The sequence below is a fragment of the Ursus americanus genome, chromosome 19, assembly GCF_024610735.1.
Source record: "Ursus americanus isolate L20-20 chromosome 19, mUrsAme1.1.p, whole genome shotgun sequence".
Taxonomy (NCBI): Eukaryota; Metazoa; Chordata; class Mammalia; order Carnivora; family Ursidae; genus Ursus; species Ursus americanus.
In genome coordinates this window covers 40,029,649-40,049,008 of record NC_142145.1, presented here as the reverse complement: position 1 = coordinate 40,049,008, position 19,360 = coordinate 40,029,649, and positions in this window count along the sequence as shown.

The following is a 19,360-nucleotide window of genomic DNA, read 5'->3' as shown; positions in this document are numbered from 1 at the left end:
ACAGCATGAGAGCAAAAGAGAAATAAAATGAGAATAAGAAGCAATGCAGTTTTCAAAGACAGCAGCAGATGGGTAATCTGTATTTATAGCCATTTATCCAAAAATACACCTGGCTACACAATGAATTTTATAAACTGAAATTATTTTTGAATAATAATTTAGGTTTAGATAATGTCTATTCTGCACTTTTGGAAGTTTGAAACTTAATTTACACTTTTGCCATAAGAATGGATGGATCTCTTAGACAATGTCAATTATATCTGAAAAAAAAAGGAGAAGAATGGCTATGAAATAAAACAAAACAGAAAGAACGGACTGTGGGCAGGCAGAATTATGCTTTGGCCCTAAATTCTCATTTTGTCCCATTCCTTCTATTTCTACAAGCATTCCTTCAGTTTTGTCCATAATGACATCAAAATGTGTCCTAGCTTAATCTTATTTTTCTTTAAATTGTAAATTTATTTCAGCTAATTCTAGAATATGACTCTGCATTAGTTTCATGGTAAGATATTTATTAGTCTCATCTCTTCCCATAAGCACATTTTGGCATGAATCCAGGCATCTCTCTACTTTATATCTAAAATGAGGAGCCTGTTTAGGTTCCTAAAATGCAGAGTGCTGGTCTCACAATGGAAGTGGACTGCTATTAGCATGGAGATAATGCATATTTAAGCCCCGAACTACTGCCATCTTTTGGGAGCAAATTCATCGATTTCTCATGGGTCCCAAAAACTTTAGTGAAGTTTGAGATTAGAATAAATTCTCTGGAGTGAAAACTGAACTTTTGTCAATTTGTGTCCATCCTAATTTAAGCACCAGAACTTTCACACAACCCCAGGTAGAGAGGCTACAACTGCCCGCCTTTTTCCTGGCATCTGTAAACAGATCCTATTAGTATACTTCATATGAAGGGCTCCAAGTGCCTTAATTTTTTTTTCTTCCAAGTTTTTATTTAAATTCCAGTTAGTTAACATACATCGTCATATTAGTTTCAGTGATTCATCACCTACACACAATTCCCAGTGCTCACCACAAGAGTCCTCCCCAATACCCATCACCCATTCAACCCATCCTCCCTCCTATCTCCCCTCCAGCAACCCCCAGCTTGTTCTCCATAGTTTGTTCCATGGTTTGCCTCTCTCTCTTTTCTCCCCCTATGTTCATCTGTTTTGTTTCTTAAATTCCACACGAGTGTAATCATATGGTATCTATCTTTCTCTGACCTATTTTGCTCAGCATAATACTCTCCAGCTCCATCCACATCATTGCAAATGGCAAGATTTCATTCTTTTCTATGACTGAGCAATATTCCACTGTGTGTGTGTGTGTGTGTGTGTGTGTGTGTGTGTGTGTACCATATCTCCTTTATCCATGCATTAGTCAATGGACATTTGGGTTCTCTTCATAATTTGGTTATTGTTGATAATGCTACTAGAAACATTGGGGTCCATGTGCCCCTTCAGATATGCATTTTTGTATCCTTTCTGTAAATACCTAGCAGTGCAATTGCTGGATTGCAGGGCAAGCACCTTAATTCTATCTGAAGGCTATAACAAGGGATTTTTTTTTTTCAGTAAATTTAAAAGATGAAGTAATCTAAGTAAAAATTAGTTTGCAAGTATAATGTAGGGATAATTATTTAAGTATTTATACACGATGTAAATAAAGTCAGAATAAAGATTCCACATTCAAAAGTTGGTAATGATTTTACAAAATAAGAATAATAAATTTTGTTTATGGATTAGCTGCTACATGCCAGGCACTGCACTCAGTGCTTGGATGCATTAAGACAATTAATGGTAAAATCTTGCACCCAGCAAGTCCACTCTGGATCTGGGTGTCTATTTATTTATTTATTTATTTATTTTTATTTATTTATTTTTTTGGTGGGGAGTAAATGTGGGGAAATTGCACTACGTGCCTTTTTTTTTAGATAATAATTTTTATTATGTTATGTTAGTCACCATATAGCACATCCTTAGTTTTTGATGTAGTGTTCCATGATTCATTATTTGCTTGTAACACCCAGTGCTCCAGGCAATATGTGCCCTCCTTACTACCCATCACCGGCCTATCCTAAATCCCCACCCCGCTCCCCTCTGAAGCCCTCAGTTTGTTTCCCAGAGTCCAAGTGGGTGTCTCTTTAGGGCAGATGCCCTTGATGTTTTGCCTCTGCAATCCACTCAAATAAAAGCGGGCTGGGAAAGAGTTTGTGTGTGTCTGTGAGTAGGGAGAACCATGGACACTGGTGAGCGCATGAGTCTAACTTGGCAGGTCTCAGTGGAGCTTGACTCTGCACCAAACTCAATCTCTTTTCTTTGTAGACGTACGCCTTAGTAAAATGTCCCAGCTTGCTTTGTGGCATTGTGACTCAGTTCTAACCATGAAATGGGAGTGCTAGTGATAAATTTCATTCTCAGCCTGGTTTGTACACAGTTTTCAGGCATAATCCCCCAGGTTCTTTTTCCTGTTACCATCTTTAGGAAGATGAGCACACGGACCCTAGATGTCCTATGTTAAAGATGGACCAGACCCAAGATGGAAAGAATCTGGGTCCTTGAATCAGTTCTCAGAGGGAGGCAGCCACAGTGAAGAACACTCCTTATGTACATTAGTGAGAAATACATTTGTATTTTGTTTCAGCCACCATAACGTTTTTAGTTTATATAACATAGCTTTCTCATGTCATCAAATCTACATTTTCCCCCCCAAATTTAACACCTCTGAAGTCAGGATGTGTCATACAATCAAAGTGTCTTAAAATTATTTGGCAGCACTTTCTTCATTATAAAGTATTGTTAGTTCTTATAGTCAATGATGTCTTAGAGTTCATGCCATATGGTAATCCACAGGTTATCTCGACTTTGAAATCCACAATCTTAATCACTACCTATATTACCTATTCCCTTGAGTGATGGACTGCGTTATGTATGGTTCATGATATTATGCTTTGTTATTAGATTTTATCTCGGAGTGCTTCTTCCTTCCTGTTCAACAGATCACCTGGAAAAATATGAACATTATTGTAGACATCTTTCCTAATTGCATTCCAGGTGTGTAGGTACAAATTGATTTTTTATATGTATTTTCTGCCATTTAAAAAACCCAAACCCATGATCTAAGCAGAAAATATTCCACACATTTTCCAGAAAAGAAGCTGCCATGTGCTCACACATGGAATAAGGTTTTGCACTAATAAAATGATGTCCTCCATAAATTAGAGTGCAAGTACCCATACTGGTAAAGGCCACATAGTGAGCGTGATAAGGATATGGACTTTTTTGTGGTGTACTGGCACATCAACTTGGGGGGTGGTTGCCCACTGACCCTAGTTTACTGATCTATAAAATAACAACAATTTTTATTTTATAAGATCATTGTGAGGATTAAATATAATATATTAATAATAGGTGCCCAGTAAACGCTAAATCCTCCACCCCCTCCTTTTTGACTTACGGGATTTTCAGTTGAACTTTTACATTTATCTGATTTATGACTTCAATAGATGAAAGTGAATGCAAAATGAGCTGCAATCTTACATTGCTTGCTTCAATGAAAAAGTGAAAGCAAAACTAAACCTTTTCCTGTGTGCCTCATTAGCTCAGTAAAATCTAATTTTCTCTAATTTCTTTCACTTCCTATGGGAAAGACCAAGTGATTATTGGAATTCATAGTCACATTTCATGATCTTTTCATACCTCTACAGATTTTTACTTTGTGAGATAGAACCTGAATTGAGTTCAAGCATAGGTGAGGGGAAGGTGAAGGTATATTTTGAGGAGAAATGGCAGAAACTTCATCACTCACTTGTGAAATTTTCTCAAAGTTGCTAAAATCTCATAAAGGAATTGGACACATTATCATAGCTATGGACAAAGAAATAGGCCATTTCCAAAAGCAGAGGCCATAACAATTCCTCTGGGGTAGCTATACTTCTATCTTTCTACATGGGGAAAAATAAACTGCTGAGTTGGAGGGTAACGTATCAGTGAGAGTGCCTCCTACTTACTGTGGGCTAGCAGATAGAACTAGAAAATCCATTTTTACTAATAGTTATGGTGGTGTTTTCCCATAGTGCCAGCAGTTTACAACCCTCTCAGATCCTATAATACACTGGTGCTAAGAAATTCAAGAGTGGCCACATTCCTTTCCAGAATTCATTAACGGAAGAGCAGTCACAGAAAGTTTTTCCACTGCAGATCTGGAGAGAGATGTCGTTGTGCATTGTGTCTGATTTAAGAGCAAAACTATCATTTAAATGAGTTCCTCCTTTTCAAAGTAGTACTGATTTAAGGAACTATGTAAGTTTCAATAATATTGGAAGCAAGCACATTAGTAAAAGATGACAACACATATGCTTTCCTTAGATGAGGATTTGGGGGCTTATCATTTGGATATTAAGAGAAATGAGACAAAGACTGAAGAGGCTAGTTGGGTTATTTTTAAGTAAAATTTTTATCAAAGTATAATATATGTACATTAAGTGTAATAATTATATATCCACAAAGTGCAAAAATAACTGTATAGATCAATTACTTTTCATGACTACATAGACTTATAATCAAGAGTCAGATCAAAAATAGAACATTATCAGATAGCCTTCATTGTCCTTTCTAGAGTCACTATCTCCCCTCAAAAAAACACTGTTCTGACTTTTGTCATCACTCAGTTTTGCTAGTTTTCGACTTCACGAAAATGGAGTTAGAGAGTATACATTTTTGGTGATGACCTTCTTATGTTCATTATTATATTTTGAGATTAATCCATTCAGTAGTTTATTCATGTTCACTGATTTCTAGTATTCCATTGAATAAATACATAATGGTATTACATATTTTACTATTAATAGGGTAGGGTTGTTCCCATTTGGGGGTCCTTTCCAATAGTATTGTTATAATATTCTTATGCGTGCCTTTTGGTGAACATATATGCACAATTTGGGGGGTGTAAACCTAGGAGTAGATTACTGAGTCACAATATATGTGAATGTTTAATAATCTATATACAGTTAAACAAATTTTCTTTTTCTTTTTTTTAAAGATTTTGTTTATTTATTTATTTGACAGAGAGAGACAGCCAGCGAGAGAGGGAACACAAGCAGGGGGAGTGGGAGAGGAAGAAGCAGGCTCCCAGCGGAAGAGCCTGATGTGAGGCTTGATCCCATAACGCCGGGATCACGCCCTGAGCTGAAGGCAGATGCTTAATGACTAAGCCACCCAGGCGCCCCAGTTAAAAGTGGTTATATCAATTTGTACTTCTACAAACAGCATTTAATATCTCTTACCAACAACTGGCGATACCATTAAAAAGAAACAAACAAACAAACAAAACAAACAAATTACCCAAACTTACCCAGTTTGATGGAAATGTGATAATATATTTGATTAGGTTTTTACTGTGCATTTCCTTTACTACTACGACTGAGGGTATTTGATGCCTTGTCATACGTTCATTAACTCTGAATATACTATTTTGCAAAGTTCCTTTCCAAATATTTCACCTAGTTTCCTATTTTGTTGCTGGCCATGTACTAACTGATTGTAGTTCTTGTATGTTCTGGATATAAAATGAAGTTTGGGACTGTTGAATTCACTGATCTCTTTAGGGAGATTGATATCTTTACAACATTGAATCTTTCACGTTTTGATTACAGTCTGTGCTTTCACTTATTTAGACCTTGTAAAACTTCTCTAATGAAAATGCACAGATTCCTAGGATGAGGCTTTGAACATTTTTCACTGGCTGTATTCTTAAGTATTTGTGATCCTTTAATATAATTGTAAAGGGTAATTCTGTATTTGATTTTCTTGTATTCCTTTTCTCTATTGTCCTTGTATCCAAATACTTTGCTGAATTTACTGATAAATCCTTACAGTTTGTTTGTATTTTATGCTCTATTATCAAAGGACATACTCATGTCATTTATGAATAATGACAATTTTACTTTTTCCTTTTCAGTTCTTGTGCCTTACATTTTGCTCTGGTTGTATTGCACTAAAGAGAACCTCTATGAAATGTTGAATAACGTAGTGAGTGCCTGTAACTTTTTTGCCCAGTCTTTGAGAAAATTCTTCAAAACTTCACTAGAAATTGTATTTTTGTTAGTTTTTGTAGATAAAGCAATCAGGTCAAGGAAGTTTCTCATAATTCTTGTATGCTAAGTTTAATTTTTAAAATATAAATGACATGACATTTTATCAAATATTCTCTTTTATCTATTGAGATGATCATATTTTTTCCTCCAATATGTTTGTTATTGTGGTTAATTATGTTGGTAGATTTTTGACCCTAACACAAAATTTTTATATAAGAAATGCAAAGTAGTTGTGGTATATAATCATATTTTACATGTTATTAGATTCTATTTGCTTATACTTAGGATTTTGCGTTTATGTTCATGAGAGAGCTTGGCCTCTAATTTTATATCTTTCAATGTTTTCAAAATTATGCTGGCCTCATAAAATGAGGTAAGACGTATTCTCCATTCTCCCATCCTCCAAAATAACTTTTAAAAATATTGGTGTTATTTTTATTTTAAATGTTTGACTAAATCACCATTAAAACTATATAGGGCTGGTAATGTTTTCCAAGAATATTTAAAAATACAAACACAATATCCTTAATAGATACAGGACATTTATGGGTTTTTTTTTAACTCTGTTTTTATTTTGGCAAATTCATCTTTTTTTGCTCCCCATTCCCAATACCTGACTGAGATCGTGGTTTTTTCTGCCAGAGAATTCCCTTTAGTATTTTTTTAATTGTTTAAGTATAGTTCTGCTTTTTTGCTTTCATTTTTGAAGACTTCTCTGGGCATAGAATTATAGTTTGCCAATTATTTTTACTTAGCATTCTAATAATTGCATTATATTTTCCTCTGGTTTTGATGATTTTTATTTAAAAGATAGTTGACAGTCTTATATGTTGATATTTTAAGGTTAATATATCCTTTTTCTCTTGCGGCTTTAAAAATATTATTTGTCAGTCTTTGGCTCTCAGCAGTTGGACTACCGTATGCCCAGTCATGATTTGCTTTTCTTCATTAATGGTTGGAAATGGCAGATTTCTTGGATCTATGAGTTGAAATATGTCATCAGTTTTAGAAAATCCTAAGTTGCATTGAAAACTTGCTACTGCCCAATTTTCTGTGTCCTTCTAGGAACCCTAGAATATGTTACAGATATGTTAGATACTTTATTGATACATGTGCATGTGCACATTACACACACACTTTTTGGTATATTCAATTTTCCTTTCTGTATTTTAGTCCGTATATTTTTTTGTTAATTTATATTCTAGATCAAGAACTCTCTCGTCCACTGATTTGTTGTTAAATCTATACCCATTATTGAATTTTTCAATACCAGTATTTTAATTTGATAACTTTATATAAATGCCAATTATTTGGGAAACTCTCCATATTTCATCTCCCTTCCCCATACACACCTTCATTTTTCTATTTACTATCCCTGCCTGATAACTCCAAAATCTGTTTTACCAATGGGTCTGTTTTTATTCTTGTCTATTGACTTTCAATCTTTCAGTCTTTCTCTTGGCATGTTTGGTTAATGTTTTGAGTGATGCCATACATTATACAAAAAGCGTTTTTACAGTATCTAGATCAGGTTACTTTTTCCCAAGGAGGTTTACTTTCTCTTTTGCTGAGCAGGTGAGGAAGAAGCTGACCACCTTAATCCAATTAAGCACTGACTTGGCTTGAGTCTAGTTGTAGCTTCGGTAAGACTTCCAGCTCTGGTCTGTTCGACCTGTTATTACGTCAAAGCCTTTGAGAGGTTCTACTTTAGATGCTTGGTCTTTCAAAGTGTCCTCTTTCTCCATTGATTTCTGAACTATAACCTCTTAACTCTTCACAGCTAAGCAACTGCTGAAAACTCCATCTACCTTGCTCAGCCATGCTTGGTCTACTAATAAGCCCATCAATGTTATTCTTCATTTCTGTTACAATGTGTTTTGTTGTTGTTGTTGTTGTTTTTTATCTCTAGGATTTCTTTTTGATTCTTATGATTTCCATCTCTCTGCTTACATTGCCCATCTGTTCCTGCACGCTGTCTGCTGTAGCCATTAGAGCCCTTAATCTATGAATCATAGTTGCTTTAAATTCCCAGTCTGATAATTCCAGCACCCCTGTCAGGTCTGGATATGCTGCTGCTCTCTCTCTTCAAATTGTGGTTTGTTTGTTGCCTTTTGGTGTACCTTGTAATTTTTTTCTTGATAGTTAGATATGAGGTACTGTGGAAAAGGAACTACTACTGTACATAGACCTTTAGGAATATGGTGGTAAGGTGTGGGGGAGGGGAGGTTTCTACAGTCCTAGGATTAGGCCTCAGTCTTTTAGCGAGCCTGTCCCTCTAGACTGTGAACTTCACAAATGTTTCTCTGTTGTTTTTGTTTTTTGGTTTTTGTTTTGTTTTTTCTCCCTGATTAAGTAGCGAAGCATGGCTAGAGCGGGTGGGGGTTAAGTATTTCCATTCCCTCGATCAGTTAGGCTCTGATAATACCCAAGCAGGTTGGGCTCTGGTTATCTAGTTTCCCTGTGGGCAGGCCTTGTTGAAGAATATGCTCTGGCATATTCGAAAATGGTTCCTTTTTTTGTCCCCCTGTTTGAAGCCTGGGGGATTTTTCTCTGACACCAACTATGGGAACCTGCTCAGACTCCTGGAGGACATTCTTGTGGGAGCCCTCCTATGGCAGGATCCCCCTGGAGTTTTTAATTGTCAAAATTGTCCTCATGGAGCCTCCGGCAGCTTGTCAGTCACAGTTCAGGTTTTCCTACTGCTGCCCTGGCTCCCACTTTCAGGTCCTGAGTCTGCTCCAGGAAGCTGTGACTCCTGGCGTTTGCCTGTCTCTCTCCAATCTTGGGGGCACTGGTTTGCCTGTGCCCCTGCTCTTTTACGGACCCAAGAGGAGTTGTTGACATTTCAGTCTGTGCAGCTTTTGACTTGTCAGGACGGGGAGTGGTGACCATGCAGAACTAGAGACTGGAAGCACTCAGTTTGCATAGGATTCCGTCTTGGATTTCTAGAGCTGTCTCGGACTTTAGAGTGCAAACATCACGTAGGGAAAAGCTGGAATGCCAGACTCTGTTCTCCATGTCTCCTTTTTTACTTGGAACCTGATCTCCAGTACTCTCCTGTGTGTTTCCTTTCTGTCATTCGGTCGCTGTGAGACTCCCTAACACTCTGCTGTTTTCCAGACTCATGGGCACTCTCTCTCACTGTGAGTGTGACTTATACCCCACACTCAGGAGAAAAAAGAAACTGCAAAATGTTGTTGCACTTCTCCAAAAGTTATGCTTTCTTGAAAACTTTGTTCCCTTAAGTCTAGGAATACTTCATCTGCCCTCTAATATTTTATTTTATTTTATTTTATTTTATTTTATTTTATTTTATTTTATTTTATTTTATTTTTAAAAAGATTTTATTTATTCATTCAACAGAGATAGAGACAGCCAGCGAGAGAGGTAACACAAGCAGGGGGAGTGAGAGAGGAAGAAGCAGGCTCATAGCGGAGGAGCCTGATGTGGGGCTCGATCCCATAACGCCGGGATCACGCCCTGAGCCGAAGGCAGACGCTTAACCGCTGTGCCACCCAGGCGCCCCTGCCCTCTAATATTTTAAAATACACACACATACAGTTAAGTATATTTGATATTTTCTTTGTCTTTCTATTCTTTGAGAGAAACAGAAAATTGCTACATGTCTTTTTATAACTTTTAGAGGTGGCTACTTAGATTGTTTCTAGCATGTTCACTGGCACATTACATTTTTTCTCAAATTATGTTCATCCTACCCAAAACATTCACCAAGTCTCACTGTCATTACACAGTTCAAAAAACTTACAATTTCGATTTCTTTTAGACTCAGGTTATTTAAAAAGGCTTGCTATCTTTTAGGCATTTGAAGATTTTCCAGGTACCTCTTTGCTATTGGTTCATAGTGTAGTTCTGCTGTAGCCAATTTATTCTGTGTTACGTCAGCTCTTTTAAATTTGTTGACACCTGCTTTATTGCTCTGCTTATAGTCACTTTCGGTAAATGTGCCAAGCATGCTTGAAAAGAATACATATTCTTCAGTTGGTATTGGTGGTATTCTATTGTCAATTAGGCTCAATTTTTTTGAAAAGTATGTCGTCTCAGCTCCTATATCTTTACTGCTTTTTAAAAAATCTCTTTGTTCTATTACTAAGAGAAATATGTGAAGAGTTTCCCCAGATTTGTGGTAGTGTCTATTTTTTTTAATTTCTATCAAATTTTGCTTTGTGTAGTATGAACCTATGTTATTATATGTATAGAAATTCAGAATTGAGGATTCTGACAGATTGACCCCATCGTCATGGTGAGGTATCTCTCTTCAGCTCTAGTAATTTTATTTGCCTTAAAGTCATCTGATGTTAGCATAGCTATACCAACTGTCTTGTTGCTGGTGTTTTTTTTTTTTTCTTTAAGGTTATTTATTTATTTATGTATTTGTCAGAGAGAGAAAGCACACACAAGCAGGGGGAGTGGCAGAGGGAGAAGCAGGCTCCCCACTGAACAAGGATCCCGTGGAGGGCTCCATCCTGTGACCTTGGAATCATGACCTGAGCCAGAGGCAGACGCTTAACTGACTGAGCCACCCAGGTGTCCCTGTTGCTGTTGTTTTTTTTTTTTTAATTTGATATATTTCCCATACTTTTATAATACGTCATGTGCTTTTTAAAAACATTTTTTTAATTTAAATTCCAGTTAGTTAACACAGTATATTAGTTTCAGGTGTGCAATACAGGGATTCGATGCCTTCCATAGAACACCTAGTACATTTTGCAACAACCTGGATGGCACTACAGAGTATCATGCTAAGCGAAATAAGTCTGAGAAAGACAAATGCCATATGATTTCACTCATGTGGAATTTAAGCAACAAAACTAACATAAGGGAAAAAAGAGAGAGTTAAACCAAGAAACAGACACTTAACCATACAGAGAACAAATACGGTGTGCTTTTTAACTTCAGGGATGTCTTTTTAAATTAGATTCTGTTTTTATAATCCAGAGTGACCATTTTTTATTTGATTATTTATTTTCCTTAAAATCACTGGATTTGTTTATGTATTTGGATCTATGTGTATTTATTGCACTATATTTTTTCTCTTCTTTCTTAGCTACTTTTGGATTGATCAAGTTTTTTTAAATTTCTTTTTCTTCTCTGTGAGATTACTCGTTGCAGACTTTTTTTACTCCCTTACTACTCAAGAGACTACAACATGAATCTTTGACTTAGTAAGACTTACTATAAGTGAGTACTTTTACTACTACCCTCAAGATGCTAAAATTTTAAAATAATGTGACATCTTAGATGCCCTCCTACCTTTTGTGCTATTGTTGCCAAACTTTTTAATTTAATTATACATATAATTCAAACAACAAACATTATTATTAATATTTTGTGTATTTAGGCTTTTTATCGTTCTTTGTATTTTCTTGCATTTCCATGATTCTTTCAGGGTAAGTGAGAGAAGCTAACACGGGATAAATCAAAGAAATTGAAAAGGAAAGGAAAGAGTATTAAAATCCATTGATTTACTACTACATGTCAGGGAGTGCATACTGCGTTAGTAACAATAAAATTAATTATTCATTTCCTGCATACCATAAGCCAGGCACTATCCTAACTCTCTATATTCAGTACATTTTTAAAGCTTTAGAAACACCTGGAATTTGGTTTAGCCCCTTATAGAAATAGGGAAAATTCACCTTTCAGTCATCAAGTATATAGTATGCCCTTCCTTTTATGCTCTAGGAACTGTTCGAAGTGCTGGAGATAGAGCAAAGAAGTAAATATGCAAAATCCTGGTCATCCTGTTGGCTGCCTTCTGGCCCAAGGAGTTAGGCAATAAAAACAAGCTAATATATGAATGATTACATGATGTGAGAGATCATGGTAAGTGCTCTGGAAAAAAATAAAGTATACATTTGGTTTGCTATTTTATATAGGATTATGAGATCACCTCAGAGACAAAGCTTTATTTGATCACATTCCTGAAGAAAGTATCAGGCTTTAAAAATTAGTTAGAGCTTAGAAAACCTAAAAATTACAAAAATTCATAAAACTAATAAAATGCTGAGTCAGTTTTCTCTGTTCCATAAAGGTGGGAAGACTAGAGGTAGGGAATACTGGAAAAAAAAAAAATCAGGCGAGGAACTAATTTTAGCTTTTTCCGTATTTATATTTTCTAAACCTGTCAGTCTGGTTTTCTTTATTTCACCTATCCTGCTTCCTTGCTTAATGGCAAGGAAAATTCTTATTTCTCAAAATCAGTGTATGTAAGATGTCCCAAAAACATTAATGCAATTCTAAATTTAAATAGATAAATAGATTTACCTGCCTATTCCTATGAATAACCCATCTTTTCATGTTGTACATAAGGAAACAAGGATACAGACTTTTTAAATTTAGTCAAAGCTCAATTAAGAGTCTCTCTCTGTTTTTTTGTAATCAGAGTCAATCAATACCAACTTAAAATACATACTTTGATAACAAAGTCCAGTGAACATTACTTTTATGTGAGGAAGTGTCAACCAACGAAAGCCGAAACTTTAAGCTGCAAAACATAATATGTGTGTTTATTTGGGGTCTTAGAGATTGCAATCGGGGAGACAGAGATTCCAACTTGAAAGTGTGCTCCAGAGATTTTGAAGAGGAAAAGAGGAAATTTGCAGATGTTGTTTTGAACGAAATGTGATTGGTGCTGGTATAGCTACAGTTAACACTAATCTATGTGTGATTGGTTGCTAGGGCTAGTGTTAGGCAGAAAGTCCATTTACGTCCATTTTAACATATAGCAGGTGACTTGGCTCTTAGCCACACTCAGTACAAATTCTGAGAATTTGAGACAGAAGACGTGCCTAAGCCCCACTTCCTCAATGTCCTCCTGGCTCTGTTTTCTATAAGCCCTTTAGCGACGCTTACTCCATTTTATTTTGTTATCAGAGGAAATATAACTTGCGTCTCAAAGTATCTCCTATTGTTTGTATGTTTGTCCTCCATCTCTCCCAAAACTTCACTGAAAATTATTTTACATGGAAAGAATCTCATTGCAGTGGGGATATGGGAGAGGGCAGAACTAATGAAAAGAACCTGAATTCCGCAGAAGAGTAATCTCGTATGCACTAGGTAGGGTTGTCAGATAAAATACAGAACACCCAGCTGAAGGTATCAAATAAATCATGAGATGAACAACAATTAAGTTCTTTGTTTAGGTATGTCCCAAATATTGCATGGGACACTCTTATACTGAAAAGAAGTTTTTTTTGTTTGTTTTTATCTGAAATTCAATTTTAACTTAAAATTTTGTACTTCCATTTGTTAATTATGATGACCCAAGCACTAGGAACAGCTCATAAAAGGACCCAGAAACTAATCCAGTTCAGCAGAAACAAAACTTGGACTGAGAGGGAAAATAGACTCTCATGAAATAGGCCATCTTACTCCTTTCTGTGACTTCAAGAGCTTTGGATGTCCAAAAGTAGTAGACAGGATATTGGAGGTTGTGGGGATGAGGGGGTTGAGATAATCTAATCTAGCTATTGGGGGTAGGGACAGGAAATTTAACTCGAAATTTGAATTCTTTTTGCATAAAAAAAAACCTTTATAACATTCCTTCCTCTGAAAGCAGTACGTTGATTGAGTTTCTTAGGTTTAATTAATTGATTGAGCTTGAATATCTCTGTTGTCTTATTCTCTTCTAATAAATACTTTGGAAGATTCTTCCAGTTCTGTTTGTCTATTTCATAAAGGCAAATCCAAACATATGTGCAATGTGCATATGACAGAACACCTTTAAAGGCCATCTAACTACCTGTTCTCCAGAAGATTCTAAAGAGAACAGTTTTAATGATGATTGCTAATCATTATGGTGATTCTTTTTTTTAAATAATTCTTTCTTTTTTTTTAAGATTTTATTTATTTATTTGTCAGAGAGAGAGTGCACAAGCAGGGGGAGCGGCAGACAGAGGGAGAAGCAGGCTCCCCGCTGAGCAAGAAGAAGTTGCAGGACACAATTCCAGGACCCTGGGATCATGACCTGAGCTGTAGGCAAAAGCTTAACCGACTGAGCCACCCAGGCATCCCTGTTATGCTGATTCTTTTAGAATTTAATTATGGTATATTTTAGTTACATGGCATATTTTAGAAAACATCCCATGTATTTATCAATTGGTATTTTCAAATGTAAATAAATATATATGTGTAAAACCATGCTGAAGTTATTCATGCACAGTAAACATGACTTAATGATGTTTGTGAGCAAACTATGATGTACTTGAAACCATATTGTACGGTGTGTTATATTGATAGAGACTTCAAGTGATAAAGTGTTTCTTAACATTGCTAAAGACGTAAGAACAAAACAGAGCAATAAGGAAACACAGAAATAATTTTACAGAATTATACATTTATATTGATATCATGTTGAAATGATTAAGACGTTGATACAAATTGCTATGACATGCAGTATTATTTGCTAGTTAACTACTCATTGGATATATTCATTGATCGTGTGTCTCCCTCAGTCAGTTTTAGTGAGAAAACTGACAAGGGTGATCTAAATCTCTAATTAAACTTAGATTATTCATTTTTATTTTGCAATGTCATAATGAATTCCTCCTTCATATAAAATTTCAGTTGAGTAAAGTATTTAAAATTTTCACAACTAAAATAAAAATTCACCAAATGATGGAAACCCAAACTATATGAAAGTAACTATAATTACTAGTAACTGTCAAATAGAAATTAACAAACTGTTTTTACACAGCAATAGAGGCTTTGGGTGCACTAAGCTTGTCAAAAATGTTTAAAGGCAGTTTGCATTTATATTCCAGTGCACTGCTTCTAAAGGTCATTTTTCTAAAGAACGCATAAAAAGACAAAAAGACAAAGAAGATCCATTTATTCTCGTATTACCCTCTCATCAAAACTAGGACTGAATTGCCATTGGGGAATATGATATTGGCGACACTTCTAAGACTGTGACATCTATTTTACCTGCGACTTTTAATGTTTCAGACTTAAGAGGTAGAAGAAAAAATAATATCTAACATTTAATATTTTGCCTACTCCGTGCTTGTATCCTTTGGGTTCTCTACAAGAACTACACTTCACATTCAAACAGGGTATATCTGAAATACATCTGAGGAAATATTAAGGAAAGAACTATTTGCAACATGTGAACAGTGAAGGAAAACCAGAAAGCACGACAGGGCTAGCGAGAGCTATGAGCTGCTAATGCTCAGATATGAAGAGTCAAGAGGATGAAGCGATCAGTAGAACCTGGAAAATGTAACCATGGTTGTTAGGAAGGGGCTCTGAGGTCAGAGCTGTGATGTCCAAGAGACTTTGCAGGAGTCAGAGGAATACACACCCCAATCTCAACTTCCTTCTTCCACCACGCCTTTTGCAGATGCTTCCCACTGGTCTCACCCAGCCCTAGGGTAAAGGAGCTCTTTGATACAGTTTGTCAAGTTAACTTCCCAGGAAACACAAGAGGGTGGGAAGGAAGAAAAGATCTGCAGAAGCAAGCAAAAATACCCACCACCACCCACCTCTTTTGCTTTTCAGTATCTATTCCTGTACTTTTTCATGATGAAAAATTTGTGTGCCCATACAAAATATTTCATTTTATCATATTTCATTTAATCATGGGATGAGAGCACTATAGATATACTCCCCCTTAAAACATAAAATTTTAGCCACCACCATTTCTTATTAAAAGGAGGAGGGAAAGAAACAATTCACATAAAACTTGCCTTTAACAGTCCCATGTCCATAACTTCCATCTTCCAACATCCATTTAAGGCCCCTCTTACTCTCTGCAATTACCTAAAATGCATAAGATTCTTTACCAAGTGGGGTGGTCCAAACCTTTATTCTTGGGATCTGAATCTTTCCTGGCTCTTTGACTCCTGCGGTTGAGCAAGGGACAGGCGGGGCTAGGTAGGGAGAGATAGATCGGGGGCTCTGGGATCAGGCTCACAGAAATCCCCAAAATGTAAAGGTGTGGGAAAACCAGAGATTAGGGGACAATTCGAACCACCCTATCCCACTTGTGGGGAGGTGGGTGTCTTTATGATAATCACCTGTGACCAACAAGTAATAACCAGACCCAAAAAGGAACTAAGCCATTGAAGGTGTTATCACTAGTCCTTGCTCAATGGTGATACCAATAGAAATGTTAAAGGATTTAAGTTAACTGGTTAGCTTTCTATGAAAGACCAACCCTACAAGCCCTCATTGGCAACCCTGTTGGGATCCCTCTCACTCTTAAGAGCTTTTTCTGTATCTTTACTTAATTCATTCTTCGACTCTACTCTGTGAGACAAGAACCTAGCTCTCTCACACCACAGTATCCAATTGACTATCTTTGAGTAAGCGGGTGCTAAAAGGTACTAAGAGCCAGTGAATCCTCTGGTTCCAGACATTGTCTTCCTTGTCCCATTGTGTAGCAGCTGTCAATTTTCTTCTTGATAATGAAGATTGATCACTTTGCCAGGAGAGTGACCCTCTTCTCTGCATGGCATGAAAAGCACAGAGAGCAATTTCAGTCTCTTATATACAGGGGTGTTACTGTGTTCCCTGGTAGAAGCATTTTTTCCTTGGACATTAGGACTTCTAAAGCCACTAAAATCAAAGGCACAGTGACAAGAAGCAAACATTTTTCCAGTGATTTACTTTGTGTAATAGTAAAAACAGTCTCACTTACAACCCGTTAGTTTCAATATTCTGTGTACCTTGTTTTTGAGTGAAGATAACATCATACAGTGGCTTTAGGTTTATGACATACGCTACCTGATGAATGGGGAATACCATGACTTCTCTCCCAGCAGTGCTATAACTGAACTTCCAGTGAGTTGTTCCACCATTCTAAAAGCTAGCTGTAGTTGAATCATAAGCATAGGCTAAGTAAGTGAATTCTACGGAAGGCAACTCATTGCTTTACTTTTTTGCCATAGAAATGCATTAACGTACACTGACTGGTGGTGATGGTATGTGGCATATAACAGAAGTGAATATCTGACAGTCCCTGAAAAGTGTCACTGGCAGATGTGTTACAGGCAGGAAGGCATATTCGCATACCACCAACTATATCTAGCCCTGTGGGGGCATAGAAATGACAGATATGATGATAGGGGCCCATGTAATCAGCCTGCTACCAGGTGGATAGCTGTTCTTTTGGAAAATAATACTGTATCAGGTGATCAGAATTAGCCTCTGGAGTCTGGCAACAGCTAGATCAGTCTTGGTAAAGATCATTTCAGCCGTAGAAATCATGCATAGCTTGTATGCTAACCTTCATGAGCTACCTGGTAGCTGAATCTGTCAAGCAAGCAGAAAAATATCTGGGAAGGAATCAATGACATCCATCTAAAGGGTCATGGTCTTCATCCTTCTATTTTAAGCCTTCCCTGAAATGGATCTTTTAGGATGCTCATCTTCAGAGAATACAGTTATCTTCAATATAGAAGCCTATCTTCAGAAGTCCATTCAACTACTTATTGCCCAGACTTAATCACCAATCTGGCAAATTATGTTCATTGCAAAGCCTCGATCCACCTTCAACCCATTAGCCAACGTGGGTATTTTTCTTAGACCGTCTCTCCTTCCACAAACAGATTTACTGCCCAAGTTCTCTCCACTAGGAGGATTTCCCTTTATTTGTAACTTTCAGGCCTCCCTTGAATGGAGCTTTAATACAGCAGCTATCCACTTCCAGGTAACGTCAGCACACTGTGCAGGTGTATGTTTCCCTGCCACATGAGGTGATCACAGGGAACTCCTTGTGAAGCTCGAGCTGTGATACGAAGGCGAGGCGGTAAAGCGGCCGGAGAGCCACGGCGCATTTCTAAGGTGTCTGCTTATGCAGTGTACTTGCTTCTTCTGGTCTGGCTTTGTTATGCTCTTACACACTTCATCTCCAGTGCTCGGTAGATGTTGGAAATACAGACCTGATTTTATGGTTTAGTGAATTCAGTAATGCCCAATCACCATGGGCATTTTAGGTCACACTTCTACTTCGTGCTTTATTATTAGGAGTTTGGATTCCAGAAACATTCCAGGAGCGACTTTTCAAATGGCCTCTAAGGTTGGCAGGTGGAACATTTTACCAGCAATAGGTAGATTACCTGGGTGAGGGGACTTCCTGATGTTGAACCCATGAAAACTTCTATTCCTGGAGAAAGAGAGCATGACCTTGGCATGAAACTCTGATTCTGGGCTATGGTTCTTCTTGAGGCCTGCCAGGGACTCCACTGTGCCTGGTGTTTTCCACTTCAGAGAGTGGCGACCTTTTCTATAAAGGGACAGATAGTAAATATTTTAGGCTTCATGGGCTATCCGATCTCTGTCACAACTATCCATCCTAACTGTAGCATGAAAGCATCCAGGGACAACAAATAAAGGAGTAAGTATAGCTATATGCCAATAAAAGCTGCTTTAGGGACACGGAAATTTGACTTTCATGTAATTTTCATATGTCATAAAATGTTCTTCTTATTTTGATTTTTTTTCGACTATCTAATAATAGAAAAAACTATACTTGGTTCATAGACGGTACAAACACAGAGGGGCCAGATTTGGCCTGCACACTGTAGCTTGACTCCCCTGATCTACAAGGTTGTGAGGCCCAAGTGGCAGGGCGGCTTGAACTGCAGGCCAGACCTGCTGGATAAGTTGCTCTTGCCTCTGAAACTAGCAGTTTTATGGGTTACCCATAAAAGTATTAAAGTAGCATACCAAAATATGGTGTGAACGACCTTTAAAATCCAAAGACGCCGTGAAGCATGGTGACTCCCTCTTAGTGGTAGATGATGGGACAACTTACCTCTCACTTTAGGAAGGATGTTTTGCTATGATAAAGAATCACAGGCTCCTAGCAGCTCTTCCAATGTGGCAGGCCCCTGAACGTTCACAGAATTTATCTCCCCTTGTCTGGCAGACACGAATCCTACTGGGGCATCTAGAATGTTTACTGCTCCCTGGACACCATATCTGTCTGGCATAGTATTTTCCATATAAGTGAGTAGCACAGAAGATGTTCTGTGATCTCTCAAGAGATCAAGGTCCCTCTAGACTATAGGATAATAGAGAGCTGAAGAGCTGACGTAGGCCTGTGACAGCGCAGTAAATACACACCGCTGTCTGTGACACAGAAATCCAAATTGCTTCTTATTGTGTGTGCTTAAAGAAGAAAAAAATTTAAAGCTATTTCATTAGGTGCACATGTGGTGATTTGTTTTAGTAATGATAATCTATCCGGAACTGCAGCAGAATGACGGAATTTGTTTATATTTCTCTGTGTAATAGATTATA